Below are 6,289 nucleotides of genomic sequence, written 5' to 3' on the forward strand. Positions count from 1 at the left end.
TCGTACGGGGGTAGAAAATGCTGCCTTTCTCCTCAGAAGCCACTGGGGGTTTCCACCTGCTGACCTCAAGGTTAACAGCCCAAAGCATGGGGGCTCTGTCACGAGGGCTCACCATCCCTGATTTTAAGACGTGAAACATATCCCTTGAATAATCAAACGACTGTCTCTTGCTCAATGTACAGTTTCCAAATCACAATGAAACGTTCTCAAATTTCCATTTTTACAATGTTATCTATAGTTTGCTATGATCCACACTGTCTAATGTCGTTGCAGAGTTAATAGAATATATAATTGATCAAACATGCCATCAAGATGTATTGATAATTACTAATGAATAGAATGTGGAAGTTGGAAACAAAGATCAACGATCAGAATCTGGAAAATATTAACTTGGTGATAGAAATGAAGCTGAAGATAGAATGATAGAATTTTGCAGGACCATCTATTTCTTCATTGCAATGTGATGTCATTATTCAATAAAATAACCAGAAACTGTACAAGTGAACATGACCAGTTGGAACACACAGGAATCAAATTGAATACATCTATGGGGAGAGACCATGGCTCCTCAGCTAAAACAATCCCAGGAGACAGCTATATAGATAGATATTATATAGATAATCGATTTCTCTGCTGCAAATTCAATAGGCAGCAAAGAAAAAGATAAAAACAAGATCATGAGACCTAAAATACAATCTAGAGGGTATCTCACTTGAATTTAAAGACTATTACAGGAGCAAATTTGCCTATTAAACACTAATGATGAGAGACTTGACACTTTGTGAAATGATATCAAGAACATCATACATGAAGCAAACAATAGATGAAAGGAAAGAATGAAATACCAAAGTGGATATCAGAAGAGACTCTGGATCTTTCTCTTGAACTAGAGTAGCTAAAGCAAATGGATTAAATTAAAAAGTCAACAGAGCAGAGCAGAAAAATGCCAAAAGGTAGTTTAGGTGGAGAAAGTAAAGTACTCTACCGAAATGTGTGAAGACTTGGAATGGGAAAACCCACACTGAAGAATATACTCAGCATATCTCAAGTTGAATTAAACGAAGAAAAAAATCAAGATTCAAGTTGAGTATTGAAGGATTCTATGGACAAAATCGCATTTCTTACTCACCTTCCTGACATGATCACTGAAGACAAAATGGGGGCATAAGCAAATGTAGTGAGGAAAGCTGATGTTGCCCAGCTACCAAAGGAGATAGTGTCTGAGGTCTTAAAAGATTGTAGTCAAACAAGCAGCCATCTAGCAGAGAAGCAACAAATTCCACAGGGAAGAAGCACACCAGCCTGTGTGATCATGAGGTATCAATGAGAATAGGTATCAGACCTTTGAAACAAGCAACCAAATCAATGGGAAGGGGTAGGTGTGCAGTGGAGACCCAAAACCCAACTGCAAGATAATTGGGTAGTCCCTCTTAGAAGGGTCACACAGAACGGTTGATAAATCCAGGGTGCAATATAGCACTGATGAGACATATTACTATCCTCCAGTTCTTTAATATTTCCTCTCCTTACTATTAGGGTTTTTATTTGGTTTGCCTTATTAATCATGGTAGACATGCATATGTTCATTTGTATAATTAAGATAGTTTGATGCATGAAAGCCAAGATAGATAACCTTTCAGAAACAATAATAGGATTAATGGTTCCCTGAGGGAATAGGAAGTGAGAGGATGCAGGGAGAACTGCATAGGGCATAGGGAGAACTGATAGCACTGATGACTGTATAACCCCACTCAAGGGGAGTGAACAGCAGAATTGTATGCGAATGGATATATTGGGTGGTGCTAGACGTGGTAAAATAAATAAATAAGGGTTCTGGTGGGGGAGAGGGAATAAAGGGAAACTGATATCATGGCGTTTAAGAAGAAAAACAATTTTTTGAAGCTGACTGGTAGCTGTCAGCTACCTTTTACTATACTGCTTGATGTAGCAGAACTATGGAATGTTATGATATCTGTAAGAGCTCTCTCTCTCTCTACATTCATATATAATTAATGAAATACATATATATGTATTTCAGACTCAGATCAGACTCAGATGATGGCCTAGAAGAAGACATGTCATAGATGATACGAGGTAGATTTGGGCTGAAACAGGGAATATCAGAAATATATTTACTATGTGTGATTAACTATCCAAATTTTTATCTATAATTATATATGAATAAAAATATGTCAGTGCAAGCACATATGTTTATTATAGACATAAATACATAGCCAAACACCTTCCAACATGGCTTTTCTGTGTTTGAAGCCTTTGGACAATTAGTTTGTGGGGACAACTCAGTAGTCAATTGACGTAGCACATCTACATCGTAGTTCCATGAATACCTCTGGGTCTTCAAGCTTGTGAGCAGCCATCTAAGGATCCAACTACAGATCTTGAATCACCATGAGCAATGTAGAATGAAGGTAATGAAAATCACAGAGAAGAAGAAAGTATTCAAGAGTCACAACTTCATCTATTCAAACACAGAGAACCAAGTGGTGCCTGGCTTCCACCACTGACCACTCTGAACGTGAAAAAGATCAATACCATCGCTGAGATAGATTAACACAGTGAACTCCAACATAACAATCACTGTGAGAATGGTCCAGGATCAGGCAGGATTTTGTTCTGTTATACACTGGGTTGTTAGAATTCAGAGTCAGTTGAACGGCACCTAACAACAACAATAGCATCTTGGAAGCTCAAAGACAGAGGAACAGTATTCTTAATATTGGGCATGGGATCCTTTAATTAAGTAAGAGTTCTGTCCGCAAAGAATCAATTGTTAGAAACAAATCAATTGACTTTCTTAGATTTCATACATATTGGTGTTGGAATATATGATGCAAATAAATTAAAATGAAACATAGTTATTTATAAAATAATGATGACATTGTTACTGAGAAATTGTACAATTAACCTAATTCTACATTTTATAGACATCTCAGGATGCGGTCAGACACTGAGTCACATTCTCTCAGATAACATATGTTATGTCATGTAACTATGAAATGAGTAGCCAGGGAGATTGCTATTCTCTAAATGCTCACTAAGGTCAACTGCCTCTTGATTGCTTTTCCTGAGAAGATTGGCCCATAGTGCCACAGAATGCTTGTAAAACCTTCCTGGGTTTTTTGTAAAATTTGATAGAAAGAAATGTGTTATGCACATCTAATGAAATTTAGGAAGTGTTGGTGTTAGCAACAGTACAAATGTGAAGCTTGGTCTGAGCCACATTAATTTCACATGCAAATGTGAAATGAGCCTAAAGGTCAAAAGGAAAAATATGCAGAAAATAACTTTTGTTCAGAAAACCATCCATTTTTAATGGCAATTTAAAATGATGAAGTACATTTACTTATGCATGCATCTAACATTCAACTTGGCTATGGTAGATAATACAAAACATATGTTACTAAGAAGAAGTCACTGTAATCCGCCTAAAGGACAAAGCCTGTTTCTTTGTCACATTCAGTCTTCCCTCCCCTTTTCTGAGTCTTCCTCCTTCTTTCCTTCCCTCCCACCCTCGTCCTCTTCTTCTTCTTTGTTTGTTTGTTTTTGTTTTGTTCTTTTGGAAGACATTCATGTCTCACTACGGGAAAGAAGGAAACCACATTTTTTGCACAATCGTGTTGACCTTTTATTTCATTTTACATAGCTTGTACATTTATTTAAACACCTGCATTTGTAAACATTGAGTACTGGAGGGAGTCAGCATAACTCTGGAACTCAATCGCTTCTTCAGGGTGCTTCTTTTCATTCATTATCAGTTTCCATGAGAGAGGACCAAGCAGCATAGTCTTCTAAATGTTATGTATCTTTCTAGAAAATAATTTTAGGGTCAAATAGCCTACTGTAGTACTTTCTTCATCAAAAATAATAAGTTAGTATTTTTAATGCCAATAGCCTTACATAACCATGAAGAGTATATAAGGGGAGGATCATAATGCAGTCTCCTTTGGGTAAAATAAGGTTGCTTTTTAAGAGGAAATGCTTATGGTTTATCAATTTCTTGGGGTTTGGGGGGTGTTTACCACTCTATAGTTGCACAGATATGTTCTCCAATTTAAGTGCAACCCTTTCCTTCACTTCAACACAATTCTTGGATAAAGATTTTATTCTGTTTTTTGCCAGAAAAAAAATTGTTTTCCAAGATTCCTTTAGACCATTCAGACCAGTGCTGTAGGATTTCATGTCAGGAATTCAGTCAGGTGAGCTCTGAAATAAAATGAAAATAATAAAAATTGTTATGAAGAAAATAGTGCTTAGGGGAGATCAAGGCAATACCATCCACACAATTCCTTCGTTACATTTCATTTCAGAGCACCATGAGCCACATACAATTACCGTGGGGGCTGCATGCGGCTCCTTGGGCCGCCAGTTTGACACCCCTGATGTATATGAATGGCTGCTTTCCATAAGAAGAGGCCCTGATGGTAAAGCATTCACCTCATAATATAATGCCATCATGCATGTCGCATTATAATCTACTGCCTGGAAGTTGACTCAGACGTACAGAGACCGATAGAGCAGGGCAGCACTGCCACAGAAGGTTTCCACGGCCGGGGTCTCTGTGGAAGTCGATTGTTGCACCTTTGTCCCACAGAACAGTTGTGTTTTAACCACTGCACCACTAGGATGCTGGCACTGCATTCTATGGCCGTATATGCTACATTGTATAGCCCGCTTTAAACCTCGTACGGCTCTCTTCAGTGACTTTTCATATTACTACTGGATAAGAGAGACATCCTGAGTTGACCTTGCTGCTCAAGATAAAGCAGTGCTTTATCTTCTGGGTGGGAACTTGATTGTGAGTCCGGGCTTTGGAGCTCCGTGGGAACAGAGAGAGAAGTGGCACTCCGATATGAAATACATTATATGCACCAGAAGCACCAGCAATCAGTTAATTCCAATTCTAATCTTAATCCAAACCATCACGGGAGGGCCTTGCCGCTCCCCTGCCTGTGCGGGTTTTCATGCAACGCTTCAGGAAAGTTGAGTCAGGAACAACAAAGGAAGCAGAAAAAGGGCAGAGGGTCTGGGGTGCGGCGGTGGATAAATACTTCCTTTATTCCTTAAGGCCTAGAGGCCCCAGATACCTCGCACTTTCCGGAGATAAAGGCTACTTGAAATGAAATGCAAGCATGAGAATATCAAATATTAGACCTCAGAGTCCTGGACATTAAACCAACCTGAGTGTTTCTGCTTGTGCTGCGGTGGGAGAATTGAAATCCTCCTGGCCATTTGCTTTCTCTGCTTGCTAAAGACTGTCCTGGGGAAAAGACTGAACACAGCCCTGAGAGCCGTACTTGAAACGGGTCATCCGAAGGGAGATTAATAATTAGCTCACCTGGAAAATATCCTAGAGGTAACACCTGGTGAGATTCATTGCTATTTATCCTCCTTGGACGGTGTTAGGAATCAGTGCTCCAAAGAGAACCATAAAAGGTGGAAAGTGGCAGAAGGAAGCTGGCTACGCCTAGGCTGACCATCTGACCTACTAGAAATGAGAGCCCCAGGATCGTTGGAGAAATTCATTATTCATCTCTGGGACCATTCAAGAAGACATTTAAATCTAAGAGGGCTGCTCCATTCCTTGACCCCTGAAGTTAAAGAAAATGCATTGGAAAAGGGAGCCTCCTGAATTGTGGATGGTGTGTGTGTGTGTGTGTGTGTGTGTGTGTGTGTGTGTGTGATGGAATCAAGAGCAATGGGCGGAGCAGGTGGAGGTCTCTTTGCTGAGCATTTTCCATGGCAGCAGCAATCAGACCAGCACCTGCTGATGCTCATCCTGAAATCGTGAGGAAGACTCGGTATCATAAGGAGTTGTACGGGACTTGGGGAATTCCTCCTCCCCCCGCAAGGGAGAAATAAACAAACAAAACAAACTCACCTAATACAAACTGTGTTGGAGATTGTGCTCTTTCTAATAAAAACAGGCCATGTCTCAAACTCAATTCTTCTCACTCCCCCATTGCTAAAACACTATAAAAAGACCTAGTCGACCTCAAGGGGAAGAAGGAGATTTTAAATTAATTATCAGTCATATGTGTATACTTGGGAAGGAACCCTGGCCTAGTATTGAAGCTGCAGAGAACACTGTGTCTGACCCACGATGGCACAGGTGAACTCACAGTGGCCCCGTGGGACAGAGGTGAATTGCCTCACTGAGTTATCTTGCCTGTTGTGTGGATGCTCACAGAGCACCAGGGCTTTTCTCTCAGAATCACATGTGGGTTCAAACCACCCACCTTTCAGTGATCAGCAGAGACCGTATGAGGTG

This window comes from Echinops telfairi, unplaced genomic scaffold (assembly GCF_000313985.2).
Source record: "Echinops telfairi isolate 266 unplaced genomic scaffold, ASM31398v2 ScPeMD7_7400;HRSCAF=8409, whole genome shotgun sequence".
Taxonomy (NCBI): Eukaryota; Metazoa; Chordata; class Mammalia; order Afrosoricida; family Tenrecidae; genus Echinops; species Echinops telfairi.